Source organism: Pleurodeles waltl, chromosome 8, assembly GCF_031143425.1.
Source record: "Pleurodeles waltl isolate 20211129_DDA chromosome 8, aPleWal1.hap1.20221129, whole genome shotgun sequence".
Taxonomy (NCBI): Eukaryota; Metazoa; Chordata; class Amphibia; order Caudata; family Salamandridae; genus Pleurodeles; species Pleurodeles waltl.
The window spans coordinates 399,378,397-399,396,212 of NC_090447.1; the positions used below are offsets into that span (position 1 = coordinate 399,378,397).

The 17,816-nt window shown below is 44.9% G+C and overlaps 1 protein-coding gene across 2 annotated transcripts in view; it reads right to left on the reverse strand.

Annotated features, from left to right (window-relative positions):
* Positions 1–17,816, reverse strand: part of TMEM131 (transmembrane protein 131) — an 892,454-nt gene that overhangs the window by 204,455 nt on the left and 670,183 nt on the right. The gene's annotated exons all lie outside the window — the stretch shown is intronic.

Genomic DNA, 17,816 nt, shown 5'->3' on the forward strand with positions numbered 1-17,816 from the left:
GACATGCGACTGGAAATTTGTTAATTCCCAAAAACAGAGAAAGAGCACCTGCACTGGATCACAATTACAGGTATGCAAGATGTACTACTTTGTCACAAACCTCGGCTCATGATTCCAAACTGCAGCTGGTAACCACAATCTAACAATTTACAGATGTGGGAAAGCAAGCCAGAACACATACATAAAATGGGAAAACCTATTGTATTATTTCGGATTTCTACCACAAGGCAGAAAGCAAGTATTTTCAGAAAGAAAAATTAAATATTAACATACTTACTAGGTCTGGGATTAAAAACATGCTTTATAATACAGAGGAGATGTGAAACAAATAATTCAGTCTTCTATAGAAATAACTCCTATGAGATAGGTTAATATTAACTTAGGGGAGGTTACGCCTAAAATAGGTGTAATCAGCAGGGGATTCAAATGAGACAAACAAGATAAATTCAGCATAAGAGTCACTTTAGGCCTTATGAATCTTAGTGAAATACCAGATACCTAAATGAGAGATTTAAATTGGATCAATCATGAACTGAGGCACAAAATTTGGCAACTTAAACTGATTCAGTCAAAGAGTTGTACTCTTACTGCGGTGCCCAAGTGGATATATTTTAGAGGACAAAGTCAAAATGAATCTGTGCCTTGAGGAGAAGAAAATGCAAATATCTAGTCATGTTTAATGAGTGTTAGTGCTAACCAAAACACATATGTGCTATGCAGTTTCCAGAGGAGAAGCATTAACACAAGAGGAGTATCCATTTTTACCAGATTTCAAAGTGGTTAGACTAAAAACTGAACCAGTCCCGTACATTAAACCAAAGGGAAGACTTTACCTTAAGCGGTGTTCAGACGCTGCCTCAGGAAATAGGTTCAACTTAACGGAGTCCGTGATGCCTTTCATTAATTCAGCCAGAGTCTGTGAAACAGCTGGACATTTTTTGAGGCAGGCCGCTGTGGAAGCGCTGGCTTTACATTCACACATCTTTGACGAGCCAGTCATCAAGATAAGAAAACACTTGATAATCTTGCCATCTCAACATGTCTTCCACCAGAGTAAAGGACTTCAGAGTTTCATGGAGCATATTTCAGCCTGACGAACCAGTTACTTTCCTTCAGAAAACTTTTTGGTGGATGCACTGGCGCCATATTCCTCGTATTTAGAATATTTCCAAACGCCAGACTGGACCCTGATTTCTATTAAGCAATTGCTTCCTCACATCGTGTGGTGGCACCATCAGTCTCCACAACAGCATCACACTGCTCTCAAAGTGATGGTATGGAGCCTCAAATATGTAACCCCCCCCGTGCACTAATGTCGGTTTCTATCTAATTCTCTTCGACCCACTCAGAGGAAGATCGGCTGTGAGAATTTCAGGGCAAAGGTATGCCATAAATCTAATTTGAGACATGTTTTATTTTTTAAAGAGCAGTTTTCCATTATTCCACAGAAGGAGGCAAAAGGGTGTTAAGAAATGTGCAATTAGAAGGACTAAAGAGCTACCGGAGGTAAGTAACTTGTTCTTACGGATACTTCTAACCACAGATTCCTCCCGTTAGAAAGATATTCAACGAGCTGCCTCCCAAAAGGTAGTTATTCTGTAGTTGCGTGCCGTTAGGTGGCATACGTGTCGTGCGTGCCAGATATGACATTGCTGGGCCAATATAGGTGCCACCTCGGCATGCTGACGTCAGTTTCTTTTCATGACTTTCCACACCAGAAGCGTGGAGCCAAGGTGAATACTAACCGCTGGTGCGTCTGAATTAGGGCCCTGAAAGGGAAGTCCCTGTCCCTAGAAATCAGTTCGCAGGGAGGACCAGTAAGGACCCTGCAACTAAAATATGTCTCTACCAGATAAGACTTCTAGTTGCAGATTCCTTACCTTAGAATAGATACCCAAGCAATACCATCCCCGGAGGAAGGTCTGCAAACCAATATACTAGGAAGTCCAGATGGATCGAATGGGCAAAGTGCCCATCCCTACAGACCTGACACTCCAGAAAGTAGTGTTTGTTAAACATGTGCATGCCCACATTGCTGCTTGACAGATGTCCAGGACTGTAACTCAGCATGCTAACACAGTGGTTGCAACTGTCGCTCTGGTAGAATGAGGGCGCAAACCAATGCTTGCTTTTTAGCCAATGCGTAGAAAATTTTAATGCAAAGAGCAACCCACCTAGAAATGGTAAGCTTCTGCAGTGCCTGACCTTTCTTCGAACCCACATACCCAACAATAAGTTGATAATCCACCTGGAGCTCTTTGTTACTATCAGTTTAGAATGCCAATGCTATTTCTGTGTCCAGGCAGTGGAGTCTATCCTCTTCCTTAGAAGGGTGAGGGGGTGCGTAAAATGTAGGCAAGTTGATGGATTAGCATACACGAAAGGGTGAGGCCTCTTTTGGTAAAAGGAAGTCCTGGTGCAAAGCACCACTTTATCAGGATAGATGGAAAGCTAGGGTGGCTTAGATGACAATGCCTGCAGCTCAATCCATGCCATTTGTGATCAACCAGGCATTGATGGCTGAGTTTGTCCCCGCTCACGTTCAGAGAGCCCGCCAGGTGTTCAACCACAAGTTAAATGCCTTGATGTTCCAGCCATGTCCAGAGGTGCAGAGCCTCCTGGCAAAGCGTCCACAACCCCACCCCGCTGGTTGCAGTACCACAAAGTGGTGGTAGTGTCAGTAAACACATTCACTACTTTCCCTTTGAGAGGGGGAAGGAAAGATTTCAATCCTAGTCTGGTCACTATAAGCTCCAGAAGATTGATATGGAGCCCAGACGCCTCTAATCTCCGCCTCTCCCATGTGGCCACCCCATCCCAGGAGTGACGCATCTGTCACTACTGTCAGATCTAGTTGGGGAAGGGAGGTGGATCCGCCTCTGACCCAATCGTGGTACAAAAGCCACCACTGCAAATCTTGCACAGTTCCCTTCGTGATCTGGACCATGTCAGAGATTCCCCTGATGCTGCGCTCAATGGAACTTCAGGTCTCACTGCAAAGCCTGCATTTGCCAGCAGGCATTTGTCGCAAAACAGAATGCAGGAGGCCCAGCAGCCTCAGAGTCAGTCTCACTAAAACCCAAGATAGAGGCTGAAACATCAGTATCATAGCCTGAATATCCTGGATGCGCCATTCTGGAGGATAAGCCCAAAACTGCACTGTGTCCAGAACAGCTCTGATGAAACCAAGCGTCTGAGAGGGGGTCAGGTGTGACCTCAGCATTTGTATAGTAAACACCATCAAATGCACAAGATCCGCTGTAGTCTGGAGGTGGGAGACGACTGCCTGGGACAATCCTGCCTTGAACAGCCAGTTGTCAACACAGAAGAAGACTGGCAACCCTAATCTCCCCAGATAAGCTTCAACCACCGCTATCACCTTGGTGAACCCCCAAGGGGCGCTGGCAAGGTCAAAGGGGAGCACGGTGAACTGAAAGTGCTTGTGACCTACAAAGAACCACAGGTAACATATGGGGGCAGGCAGGGCGGGGATGTGGAAGTATGGGACCTGCAAGTCCAACATCACCTTCCAGTCACTTGGGTCCAAGGAGACAGGACTTCAGCAAATGTGACCATTTTGAATTTCTCCTTTTTCAAGAAGAAATTGAGATGGCACAGGTCTAGGATAGGAATAATGCCTCTGTCCTTCTTGGGCACCAAAAGTAGCGGGTATAACAACCATAACCTATCTGCTGCCGACACCTTCTCTATGGCTTGCTTGGCCAAGGGAGCAGTCACTTTCTAGTGGAGAGAGGAAAGATGGTCCTCCGTCAGCTTGTCACAAGTGGGTGGCATGGGTGGAGGGGTGGTCATGAAGCGGAGGGAGTAGCCCCTTCAGACAATCTGTAGAAACCAGAGTAGGGTGTTACTGACATTCAGTGGTGCAGATGATGGCGTATCCTGCCTCAGACAGGGTGCCCATGATGGTCTGAGGGCAACTAAATAGGTTGGGAGGCTGCGGCTGCTGGCGGAGTAGTGAACTGGCCCGACCTCTGGCTGCCTGACCCACGGGGTCTATGGACTTGGCAACAGAGGGGCTGGAAAGCTTGCGTGCCGTGTTGGATGGGTGGGTAGATGCAAATGGCGGACTGGGGACGGCAAGGGGTGATGGAAAGGCCCAAGGGCCTGGCCCTAGCTCCGTTGTCCTTGACAAGCTCTAGCGATGAGTCTGCCTGGTCTCCGAAGAGACTGGAGTCATTAAAGGGCATGTCTATGAGTGAGGCCTGGGCATCTCCTGAAAAGCCAGTGGTTCTCAACCAGGACTGGCACCTCAGGTCCACTGACGATGAAACCGCACTACCTAGTAAATATGTTGTATCCAGCCCACATAATATGGTTAACTTAGATGTGTCATGGCTCGGGCCTCAATCGAGACCATAGGCAGCACCAGCGCAATCGAGTACCAGAGTGAATGGAAGCATCTGCCCAAAAGGCATAAGGTGTTCACTGACACCAGGTAGGCAGAAGAAAACGTATTCTTGCCCAAAGTGTCTAGACGTTTGGATTCCCTATCTGATGGGGTGGTGGGTAATAAGCCAGGATTTACTTGTGAAGTAGAGGCTTGGACCACCAAGCTCTCCAGGGTGGGGTGCTGTGTAGGGAAACTGGGATCACCTGGGGTGGGGACAGTAGTGGGGGCCAACTGTCATATTCACAGGAGCCCCTGTCTAGGGCTTGGACCAGGCTCAGAGAAGGATGTCTGTGAGGGCTTCTTTAAACGGTAGGAGTGGTTCATATGTGTTAACTCCCGGTTGAAGCACCTCTGTCAAGACACTGGCCTTGGCAGCCAAGGAGGGCAGCAGAAAGTCCAGGACCCTGTCCTCCTCCCTCACCACCATCGCAAACGAGCCTCCCTCCTTTGTCATCAAGGAAGAAGGAGAGACGAAACACATATCTGGGAAGGTAACCAGTGTTTTGGTGTCCGCCACATCTCACACCTGGTGTCTTTCATTGTGGTCTAAAGGCTGGTATTCAGAAGGGACCAGTGACCCGTCCCGATCCTCTCCAAGTCCTAGCCCATACGAATAGGGTTCAGGCTCCAACCTGGATGACAGTTCTTGTCAGCATCGATGCCCATCCGGCTCCGTGTCAAAGTCAAGGATAAGAATGGATAAGAATGGGAGAGTCAGCACCGGGGCCAGTGTCGGGGAAGGATGAGGTGGCTTGACCGGCACCGGCCGGATCTGTCTGTGGATCCGAGGCGCCCGACTGACACAGAGCATGAACCCACAAGTGGAAGACCAGTAGGGGCCACCTCCCAAACCTGCAAGGCCTGAAGGTGCTCTGGCAAGGGGAGGGGGACAAATATGAGGGGCATGCCTTGTAAAATTCACAAAGTTGTGCAGGTACGCCCTGGAAATTCGGGAAGATGTGGAGATGACACAGAAACAGGCTCAACTGAGGAGCCAGGTCTCGAGTGTTGATGCTACCTCGTCACATCTGAGTACTTCAATAGACGGGGGATAGTTGAAGACTTCTTCAACTTCTTGATCTTCTTTTTCTTGTGGGACTTAACTGAATGGGACTACTTCAAATGCGATCGATAGCTCCACAACCTATCCCAGGTCCCTTCTCTGATCGGGATCAAGACCGTCCCAGATTCGCACGTCGAGCAACAAGGAGCTTGAGGGATTGCTCCTTCATGCCCTTGGGGTGCATGGCATGACAATCAATGCAGGTCTTTGGGTTGTGATTCTGCTCAGGGCACCAGAGACAGACAAGGTGCGGGTTCGTCACAGACATTTGTTGGTAACAGCCGCCGCAAGGTTTAAAAACAGCCTTCCTCATGGACATCCCTGCCACACCAGGAGACAAATCTCAAAAAAGGTTTCACAAAAAGTTGAAACAAGACAGTCAGAAAAAAATTGGCTGAGGGTAGCTCTCTCTGGACCTCACCTGACTGGCGTGGAAAGAAAAGAACTGACATTAGCCCGCTGGGGTGGCACCTATATAGGCACCATACACATCACTTCTGGGAAGAACTACGCTGATGGCGCCATGTGGAGCCGGACGATGGCACCTACTACCACAGAGGGGTACTACTTACGAAAATTGTCCAGATCCAGTCTTATGCCTGGAGATAAATGTAAGGTAAGAAATCTGCAGCTAGAAGTCTCTATCATGCACATTTCCTTTCCAACAACTAGTCACAACCAAAATCCTTGCCACTACTTGCTACATCCACCACATTCAATCCCCTGCAACCACTCCACACACTTTTCTCTCCAAATTTGTGCAAACAATAACAGAAAAGGATTTACAGAATAAGCCTCCTTCTAACATCCCATAGGACTTCATCTCCAGGAGCCACTTCTCCTCGAGCCCTTTGCTCATGAATCCAACGTTTAAAGACAACACTGCCACAATTCAATTTTGGAGCATCTGCTACAACAAATGTAAGCAGTACACATATATTGAAGTAAGAATGTGAGGAAGAAATACTGCCTGGAAACACCTGACAATATTCTTGCTGGTAAACAGTGTCCATAACAGTTTTCATCAACAACAGTTAGTAAAGGGAAGCAAGAAAAGACCTGACCTATTTGAAGGAGCTGATTTGACCTCTAACTGATTTCTGTTTCATAAGAGTACAGTAAATATGACATAGCATGCTGCATTTGTCTAGGAAGGTTTCTCTGCATTTAACAGTAAGCTTGCAAATGCCACATCATAACATGTTAACACGGTGGCTATCTTAGATGAGAAAGACACCCTTGTATGCCAACAAACTTGGTGTTACAGAATCTACTGTTCTAGGCTCTACGACCTTCTCAAAGATCTGGTTAGAGTACCACGCATTGGACAGAATATTTAAGAAGACAAACAGCTGCTGCCCAAAGAAATCATGATCAGCTATAAAGAACAATACATATCCAGAGCCAAAGCCCCTCTCTGTATACTAGAATGCTTTAAACTTCTTTTTTGGTAATTACATGGTAAGTTTGTCTATAGTGTGGAATGCACTTCATATCCTCCCTACTGAGTAAAAGCTAACTAAATGACTCAGACCAGTAACGCACACACACCAAGCAATGGGCTTCTGTGCCATTGCTAGCAAGCAACCACCATATCCAGTATTTGTTCCTCTCCTATTGAAGCAGAAAGGACAGTCTTCAGAGCTGTAGCCAACGTCGGGCACAACAGAATCAGGCCAGTGCAAAGTTATTTCTGATCTAACCCCTCCCCCCACTTTAAATCTGAAATCTGCTTGGAAGTCTTTTTGTGCTGGCATGCATGCGAGCTACACTTAATTCAGAGGCGGTGTTTGGGTTCAAAGTATCAGTGCTCCTCCAAAGTACAATCAGGTCCAAGAGGAGAGAGGTGTATTAATTTGGAATAGCTGAAGGAAAATGGTTGGCACTTCGGAGTCTGTATCTTCCAGCGCAACTAGCATGGAGTTTCTGTCACTGCACAGCTGCAAAATGTAAAGGACAGGCCACCCAATTGTCTTCCTCATTTTCTGCACAGCAATGCACCAGCCCACATATTTTTGCGTGTCATCAGCGTGCGGTCCCTCCTCCTGCGCCCTGGCATGCAAGAATTAATGCAATGAGACTAAAAAGGAATGCCTTACTTTTGTTCGGTGTGCTAACCCCTTTCAGATAAGCTACCCATTGCTCCAGTCAGACAATTGCGAGCCCAACAACTTTAAACTTTAAGATATATGATTCAGTGCATTTACTGGTGATGACTTCCAGAATATAGATGCCACAAGCTCTGTACTTTATGATGGAGTGAAGCTGGAATTCATAATGCGTGCACATATGTGGTATGATGGAGCAAGGGTCGGAATGCTCTTGCAGTGTAAACGTGTTTGGTGCTTGTGTGCTCCATTAAGAAGTTAAGCAAGGACTACAGTTGCAGTACACAAGTGCTTGGAATTGAGGCAGGGACTGTTCCTGAAGTATATAAATGCTTGCCAAATCTGCAGTGCATTTTATGTTTATTTGCCCAGCTTATGCCTCGGCTCGGCGGAAATGGATTTGTTCAGTCTGTAGGAACCTGGGCTTTAGACAATGTAAAGTTGCACTTAGGATGCAATGAGAGATACCTCTCCTGTTTTAATTTGTGCGGTTAGTACGTTCCTTGCGGCCGCATGGTATATACGTATCCGTTTTTTTTTTAAATCATCTTTTTGTGATTGTTGTTCTTAATCTTTTTATTCACTTATTTATTATGTATATACATTTTCGATTGTTGTGATTTGTTATGCTTTGATAGTTGTATACAACCGAATAAACCTTGTGTATTTCCTACTGCGGACAACAATGCTTGGTACTTGTGCACCATACGATGGGAGTATGAGCGGGATTGCTCCTGCATTACTCAAGTGCTTGTGCGCTGTATAATGAAGTGAGGCAGGGACTTCTTATGCAGTAGCCAAGTTATAGGTATTTTGGAACTGTATGAAGAGAGTATATGGGTGTGATTGCTCCTGCATTACACAAGTGTTTCCTACTTCTGCTTTGCAAAATGGTCAACAAATATCCGAAAAATACAGCTAAATAGGCCCCTCACCACACTACACAGAGGGGCCCTAATTTTGTGCTTACACAAGTGTTAGTTTGCCTGCTGCAAAGCACAGAATGTAACACGCAGTTCACAGATTGCTGTTTTATGTAAATGACTCAATAGGATAATGCTTTTGTTGCTGATAACCTGGTGATATCTGCAGGTAACAAGTTACAATTCTTTGTATTACAGTTTAGTGAGCATGAACCGGCACCAAAGAGTGGAAAGGATGCTGCATGGCTTAAGTTTACAAACGTACTGCTCTTTTAGTAAATCTTTTGTTATTAAAAGGCTACTAAACATTATTCCTTTGGGAAGTAATAATCAGTTCTTGTAAATGCTTTGTTAACGATTATTGATTTAGTAACTCTTAGAATGCTCTGAAAAAGTAAAATACCTGGCTCAAAATCGCACGTAATCTCTAAAGTACTTGTGGGATGACAGAGCTGACATACAGAGTGCAGTAATGTCAGATGAGTGGAGTAAAGTGACAGAGGGAGTTGTGTAAAGCACTGTACAGTGGAGCAGGGTTACATAGTGGAGCTGAGTGTTGTGGAGTAGAGCATCACAGGGTGGAGTTGAGTGGAGTGGCGTAAAGGTCAGGGGGACAGAGTAAATTGGCGCAGAGTGTATTGGTTTTGAGTGGAGTGGTTTTGAATTCAGTGGTGTAGAGTGCAGCAGTGCATAGTAGAGTTTAGTGGTGTACAGTAAATTGTTTCGGAGTAGAGTGAAGTTGTGTAGAGTGGACTGGTTCAAGCACGAGTGGACTGGTTCAGAGTGGACTGGTGAAGGGTAGAGTGCAGAGGTGTAAAATACTGTGGCATAGAGTACAGTGGTGCAGTGTGGTGTACAGTGCAGTGGTGAAGAATAGAGTGGCATGGAGTGATGCAGAGTGTAGTGGCATAGACTGGTACAAAGTAGAGTGCAGTGGCATAGAGCGCAATGGTGTAGAGTGGCATAGAATGCAGTGGCATAGAGTAGAGTGGTGCAGAGTAGAACAGAGTGGTGTAGAGTGCAGCGACAGAGCGCAATGGTGAAGAGCTGAGTAGTTTGCAGTGGCGTAGTGCAATGGAATCGTGCAGTGGTGCAGAGTAAAGTGGTGTAGAACAGAGTGGAGCAGAGTGGCGTAGCGTGCAGTGGTGTAGGGTGCAGTGGCATAAAGTGCCGTAGAGTATAGTGGCAGGGAGTGCAGCGCTGCAGAGTAGTTGGCGTATAAAGCATTGACTGAGTAAGGTGGTGTTGAGTGTGTTGGTGTAGAGTGCAGTCACTTGGAGTGAGTGACGTAAAAAGGCAATGGCGTTGAGTGGTGCAGAGTAGAGTGGCGCAGCACAGAGTGCAGTGGTGCAAAGTGGATTACTATGCCTTAGAGTGCAGTGATGTAAAGTAGATTGTTTTAGGGTAGAGTGAAGTTGCACAGAGTGGAGTAGTGCAGATAGAGAGCAGTGGTGTAAAGTAGAGTGGTGTAGAGTGCAGTGGCACAGAGTAAATTGTTTCAGAGTAGAGTGAAGTGGTGCAGGGAAGGGCGCAGAGTGCACTGATGCAGAGTACAGTGGCAGAGAGTGCATTCATGCTGAGTGGAGTGGCAGAGTGTGAAGCAGTGCAGAGTAGAGTGACGTGGACTGGTGTATAGTGCAGTGGTGCATAGTAGAGTGCATTGACAAAGTAGAGGGATGCAGAGTGGTGTAGAGAGGCATAGAGTGTCGCCTCAGATGACAGCAGTGCTAAAGCCGGCCCTGGTGGTAGGCCGTTGTTTCAGTGGAGCATGTCCACCTATTTTGATTGTTGACATCACTCGCATCCACAAAATAGTTTAAAATCTTTGTTTTGACATGGGCAGGATGTTTAAGGCTGTAGCTTTAATAATGTAGTGGGTTTCTGGGCTCCTGTTTGTAGTTTTCAAGAAAGCAGTAGACTCTAGATTTAATGGCACAGTGCTACTGCACGTGTTGCCCATACTGAGGCTATTGCTCACTAAGTGTAATTGCGTAGGCTACACCTTTAGGCTTGCCAATGCGTGGGATTATTAAAAGGATTTGGGACTCTGATTTGCTGACTATAAACAGGATAATCATTAGACTTTCACTAAACAGCCACATTAAGCAAAAGTCAACAGTGCTTTGATAGGAAAACCTCAACATGAATGTGTTTAGCACCGGTGTTACACCCACGTATATTGGAGCATTGTAGGGGTATCAGCAGGCTCCATGTGGAGGAGTAATGTGGATTCCTCTTGCTTTCCTTTAAACGCTCTCATTTTGAAGTCACAGACAGAAAAGTAAACACCAAGCTCCCTACACAGATGAGCCTGACATGTAACATTTGTGTTTAAATGCAGAGCAGTGACAAGATAAAAACAAGATTTAAAGGCCTGTTTACAGAAAGTGAGTTCGCAGAATGATACAGTAAACACGTTTTGGGCATGGGAAGAGACGAACTCACGCTGGCTAACGAATAGAAAGCAAGGAAATGTGAGTTACAAACCACAAAGCCAATGATGAGCAACGTGCAGAATCCATTCCCAAGGAAGCTTTCTGAATGTCCCCAAGATGTCCCCCCCCAAACCAGGCAGGCTTCGACCTAAAACCAAAGTAAGTATAATTCTGGCATTTGGACAGTAGATGGCACTGCTGGATTCAGAAACCGAGAAATCGAAATGTCTCGTGCCATGTTGTACATTTGTAAATCTATGCACTGGATGTTTCAATTCATGTCAAACTCCACTGGAGTTAAGATAAGTTCCACTCGTGTTTATATGAATTATAACAAAAAATTCCTCGGAGTTATTTCACAAGAGCAACATATGAATTCAATTCTAACGAAGATCACCAGAGAATTCTCAGAATAAATGACAAACGATCCCAAACGAGTATTTGATTCCACCCTAAATAAAACTCTGGGTAATATCTGCCCACCTTCTCATCTACAAAATCACTATTTATCCCGCGGAACATAGGTTTCTCGTATACGATATTTTCCTTCTAGACTTTATTTTAAAATATCATTGTAAATCGTAACGGCAGCGCAATAACCTCCATGCGGAGGGCGGATCTCCCTTAAATGATAAGACTAAATACCACGGAACAACGTAAGAGAATTTGCACTATACAGTTTAGAAACTGGGCACCTGCCACGAATTCCAACATTTTTATTTCCTTAACGGCAGACCGAAAATAACCACACTAAGGTAGAAGGTGTTCCCTTTTGGGGATCTTGCTGGACTGTACGGGTCGGCGCTGGTGGCAGGAGAACCTATAGAGATTGGCCAAAATTTGGTTTTACGATGCATTTATTTCCCCATTCACTACAAGTGAACTCCACAAGTATTCACTTCAATGCGAAATCCACGAAATAGGCGTCGTCACTTAACAGCCTAGACAGCAAACACTTTTCTCTATGAAAACTAGTCAAGAATAGCTGTTTTAGGTTATGGTTGTGATTATTTTAGTTCCAGGTTCCCAAGATGGAAGAGGGCATCTGCATGCTGGCAGCTCGCCTGTGCAAGAAATAAACGGCAGGCGTGTTTCTCCGGAACACTCAGTCACATAGGGGGATTTTTTACTCTCTCAAGAAGAGAAAGTGAAGGATCCCTGATGAACAGAGTTCAACTCTGTGTTAGTGGGCCTCTTCTATTCTCCTAAAGCGCACCGATTCGGTTTAGACGTGGGCAAGCTGCTAAGGTACATCTCAAGAGAAATGCCTGGACCAAGTCTAGGTACAGTATAAATACGAATCAGAGTTACAATAAAATGTGAATGGCTAGTCATGTTAGTGTTGTGCACCATTCTTGTTGTCTCATGGACAGTAAACATATTTACAATATAATTAACAGTTTACAGACACAAATCAATACATACATGTAAGTCAATAAACCCGTATTCTCAAAATGAAAAACAAAATCTCACATGGAAACAGGTAATCAGATGAAGCAGATATCAAACATGTTTATAGCAGTGCAACAAGGACCTTGCCTAAACTCTCCATTCTAAACACTATATAATGTTTGAAAGACTAGTGGTTCACAAATTTCGCAGCACACCAAGGGCCAGATGTAGCAAAGGGTTTTTCCCATTGTGTGTCAATGGGAAAATGTGTTCGTACATATGGCCCCTAGTGTGGAAAGACACAAAACCCCTGCAATTAATTACAGATAATTAAACATAAGGTTTGCAAATGATCAATATCGAAGGGAACAGCCAACTTAAAAGGAAAATGGCAGACAGAGCACAGACAAGGAGCTGGAGTTGAACTTTCATCCCTAAAAAAATACACAGATCTTCTGTGATTAAGAGACAGATGTATCATGCATTTTTGCGATTGCAAAAATGCATTTTGGTATGTATGAAATTCAATTTGCGATTCGGTAACTTGCTACCGAATCGCAAACTGGAATTGCAACTAAATACCTATTCGGTATTAGGAAGAGGTGTGTCAAGGGCGGCCCTTCCTAATATCGAATCGCAGCAGTATGTGAGAATGTTTTGTGGCCCAAAATGCGGTCACAAAACATTCGCATTTTACCACCTACTTCAAGTAGGTGGTAAGCCATTCGCAAACGGGAAGGGGTCCCCAACAGACCCCTTCCTCTTTGTTAATGCACGCAAAAACTTTTTTTTAAAGCAGGAAGAGGTCCACAGACCCCTGCCTACTGTTAAAAAGTGAAAAAGAACACTTTTCAATTTTCTTTTTTAAACGCATCCCATTTTTCTTTAAGGAAAATCGCACCATTCAATCCACCTGTTGTGATGCAGTTTATTAAAGGTTTGACACACGTTTCTTCCCAAAACTGTTTGTGATGCCACAGTGTGGGAACTTAATTCGGTCTTAAAGTTTCTCATGTGTGGCAAATGAAACAAGGAAAAAAGGGCCTTGCTGGGTAAAAGATAAAACAAACGATAAAATATTTAATACTTTGGTTTGTACAGGGTCTGTCTGCAAACTCAAAACCGGGCTATAAATTTGACCCAGAGTCTGTCAGACTTTGCAGATGGATGCCTAGCAGCAAGGATGACATCCACAAAGAGTGTGCGCAAGAGAAATGTCAAGGCCATGTTCAGGGCTTACTATAGCTTAGTGAACGGTATACGAGGAACCAATCAGGAACCGATCAATCAATCAAATCAGCTTTATTCGATTACTTAAGACCATACAAGCAAAGTCAATATGAAAAACAGAACTATAATATTTATTCAGATAAATACACAGAATAAAACAGTTACAAGATAAATTACCTTTCCAATAAAAATTTCAATACCCTTTAGCCTACAACCACATCCCAGATTAAAAAGGAAAATAAATACCCTGTAAAACCACTGGGGCATAAATCTTAAAAGCCTGGCCCTTTCCTAGATCTCATCATGGCCACTAAAGAGCTAGCAATGTACCATATACCCTGAACACCCCCAAGCAATTGTACGTACAATAGAGCTGGTCTTGCCTGAACAAATCCCTTCCCCTTCAAAAGAGGGACAATAAACTGCTGGCGTGGAGCCCAAAGTGCCTCCACAACAACACAAAATGAAGAGTATCTTTAACGGTTGTCGGATGAGCAAGGGCCCACTTCTACCAGGTTCTAAATCCCCTGGAGTCTGGCTATTACCCAATGCATGAGGTTTGGCCTAAACCGGGTCAGGAGAAATCTATGGTAGGGTTCAGGACCACAACTAAATAGGGCTCAATTATAACACCCATTTTAAGCAAGGTATATGACCGCACAGAGGATTTAACTGTCTCTCTGGCTTCACACTCCATTTTGCCACTACTGTGAAGTGCCTTCATGCCCAGATCAGATCCTTTTCAGTTGGACAGTCCAACATCTCCGGGCGTCCCAATTTCTGGAACAGACTTTTATGTGTTTAAACCAGCTTATGCTACTCGCGTTCTCCAGATAAAAACTGTCCTTGGCAGTTTTCAAATTGAATTCAAGGGCATGATTTGTCCAGATCCTGATCTGGAGAGCCATGGGGGGATATGGGTATACAAGGAACCATGTAAGCCACAAATTTTTGGGAAAAATATATATCCATATGTATGTACTACATAGATAACGTAGTTGGTTCCAATTCTCACCCACACTGTCTCAACCTCCTAAGTTATACCACTTCTCCCTGCAAGAGCTGTCTGGAATGGACAGCCAGGTCCTCCATTGAGCACCAGCCCCTTCTTCTTAGATCATCTTACAGCCCTGGACCAAGGCGCCCACTCTGACCCTGGTGGACAAGCTCCAGCAGCTGCGCAGACCCCCACTTAGAGGTCTCCATGCCTTTCCTGTGTTCCACGTTAGTTAAGCTACACACGAGGTCATAACTTCCTTTAGCTTTCTACACGGAACACCTGCTGTTATTTTAGGACTGTGCTGCATTTCTATGTTTGCCCAGATTTGGCACAGTGCCTTCTGTTCATTTTATGCTTGTGCTGCATTTATATGTCTGCCACTGTGTTTTTCTTGTTTATGATGGTGCTGCATTTTTGTACTGTATATAAAGCCCACACACTGTTCACTCGAGGAAGAAGCCTACTTTAACTGAGAGAACAGATTACGTGTACTGCCCTTCCTCCTTACTGGCCAACAAGCATTGGTATGTACAAATACATTTCATCTGTTCCTGAGCCCCTGCTGTGTCTGGCCTACTTCTTTTGTCTCTCCCCGGGGAGGCTGCATAATTATAAACTGACACAAATGGTAACTTAAAAAAAAAAAAAACACCGTTGTTCAGGGAAATAATGGAAGGCTGAAAGATAAGGCGAATAAATTTTCACGGTGCCTGGGGTAAGGCTTTGCTGGGCTGACTAAAGAACAAACATAAGGACATCACAAAATTTAGCTTATAGTGGGTCTGTGTTTCATGCACTACACCAAGAGACAAATGTATTCAAGCACCCAGCATGGAAAGAGTTTGTGGAAGGGCAACTGGCAGAATGGATAACATTGACCACCTCGGTTGGCAATTGAAACATATTTGGCTTCTGTCACTCAATTAACACCCACTGAGGTGTAAAATGATATGATCCAGATGATAGCCCAGCCCCACTGCTGAGAAAGGCCAACCTCCTTATTTGGAAGCCTAATTGGAGGCCAAATGCTCAAGCCAGCAGCATCATGTACCACAATATTGTTGGTCAATCAGAGGCAATGAGACTGACTTGAGTCCGACATCATTTGATCTTCCTCAGACCTGAGGAAGGAGAGGTAGTTTTTGAAAGGTGTATATGAGTCCGTCCTTGCATTCCAATAAAGACAGACATGAGCTCTGCTTATTGATGGTGAAATACAATGATGTCAGAAGTTCATCAGCTTTCCAGAGTTGGTCTACAAGTGACTGCAGCAAACCCACCTTCAGCAACTAGTTGTCACCGTTAGGAACACATGTACCCCAAACTCTGAAAACAGGTAAGGACCACTGCCATCACCTTTATGATTACCAAAAAAGCCAAGATAAGGCCAAAAGGGAGCCTGTTAAATGGAAGGTGTCCCTGGCACACCTTTAACTGTAGATAGCCCCTATGGAACTGAAGGATGAGTACATGGAAATAAGTGTGCTGAAATTCTAAGGACACCATCCATTCTCCTTGCTCAAAGGTGACAGGATCTGAGCCAAATTGAGCATTTGAACCTGTCTTTTCTCAGAAAGTCCTTCAGTAGAAGGAGGTCCAGAATAGGCCTGAGGCTTTCACCCGTTAACATGCATGATTTTCCCTGATTGATACCCATTCGAGGGCACCCTTGAGAAGCAGAAGATGGACTTCTTTTTGCACCATGATGGCTGAATGATCCTCTAAAAGATACTACGATTTGGGGTAGGAGCACAGGATTGGGAGGAAAAGAATGGCAAGACATAGCTTCTTTGAACAATTTGCAAGATCCACATGACTGATGTGATCAATTTCCAACTGGGAAGCACATGCCAAATTCTGCCTCCAGCTGGCCAGGCATGAACCTAAGAATTAAAACCTAAGCAGGAGAGAAATTGGTGAATTGTTGTGCCTGCTGGATTGCATGGTATCTGTTGGTTCCATGTCTGTAGCTTCAAAAGGACTGGGTAGTGTGCTGCAGCCCAAATTGGGAGGATTGGTGTGGCCAATAGGCTAGATCCTTGGAACAGTCTGAAATTCCTGTACTGAGGGGAAATTGCTTAGCTGGTATCAACTGTTGCAATGATGGTGCTGTGGTGCAACTATCCTTGAATTATTCTAGCACTGAATCTGCCTTTTCTACAAATACTCTGGAGCCGTTGAAGGACATGTCCATTAAAACACTTGCACATCCCCAAAAACAGAGTTGATTGCACCCAAGTATGCCTTCTGAGCTTGACAACGGGGCCAATGCACCCAGTAGTCTCCAGAAGAGCTTGGAGTATATACTTGGCTGCATCTGGGCCCTTATGTACAACTTGTGCTAGTTGCTCACTGAGGTACTCCAGGACAGACAGCAGTGCACAGGAATACCTCCTCAGACGACAAACTACATTAAGAGATCTGACTGCTAGAATGGCTCAAGAAAACATTCCCTCTCCAAAAGTGTTAATTATTTTTGAATTCCTGTCAGAAAGGAATTTCGAATAGCCTTGCTTGTTTAAGCTCAGACAATCAGGCTTTTCTGTTGTCGAGTGCTCAGTTAGAGCCTGGATCACTAAGGGCCAGTTAGCCTCAGGTGGACTGACTGGTGGGAGTAAGCATGGCTTAGACCACGTAGCCAGAAGTGCTTCATTAATGGTAACAGCGGCACAGAAAAAGCAATGCCCTGGTTGAAGAAATGGCAGTAAATTCATTTGTCTTTGTCTCTACGATGGGGAACTAGTTCAAGTGTGTGAGCTGCCCTCTGAATCACTTCTGCCTAGGTTGTGAGTCTAGTTCCCTTTCAACAGACATGTCTAGCCCATTTGCATTTTGCAAGTCTGCAAATAATGAATTCTCAGAATAGTAAGGCGGAAGGAACTTTGGGCCATATGTACGAACACATTTTCCAATTGACACAGAATGTGAAAAACCCTTTGATACATCTGGCCCTAAGCCCCCGTCTCCTCTCATCAACCTGTTCTGGTGGACACTGCATCTGTGCCAGCATTGAATGAAACAGCTTGGACCTTGATGCCAGAGTCAGTGCGAGCCCAGTAATAGGATCCAAGGGCAGTCTGCTCCAAAGAGAGGCCCATCGGCAGAAGTCTGACTCAAGAACCTGGCTTCATGGGGCTACGAGGCATGCCAGAGGGAGCCAGAAGCATCCCAAATCTGCAAAAATGCCTCCTTAGAGGCACCTATCTGCTGCTGGGGAGCACTAGGGGTAACTGCTACAGCAGTAGTTGGAGGGG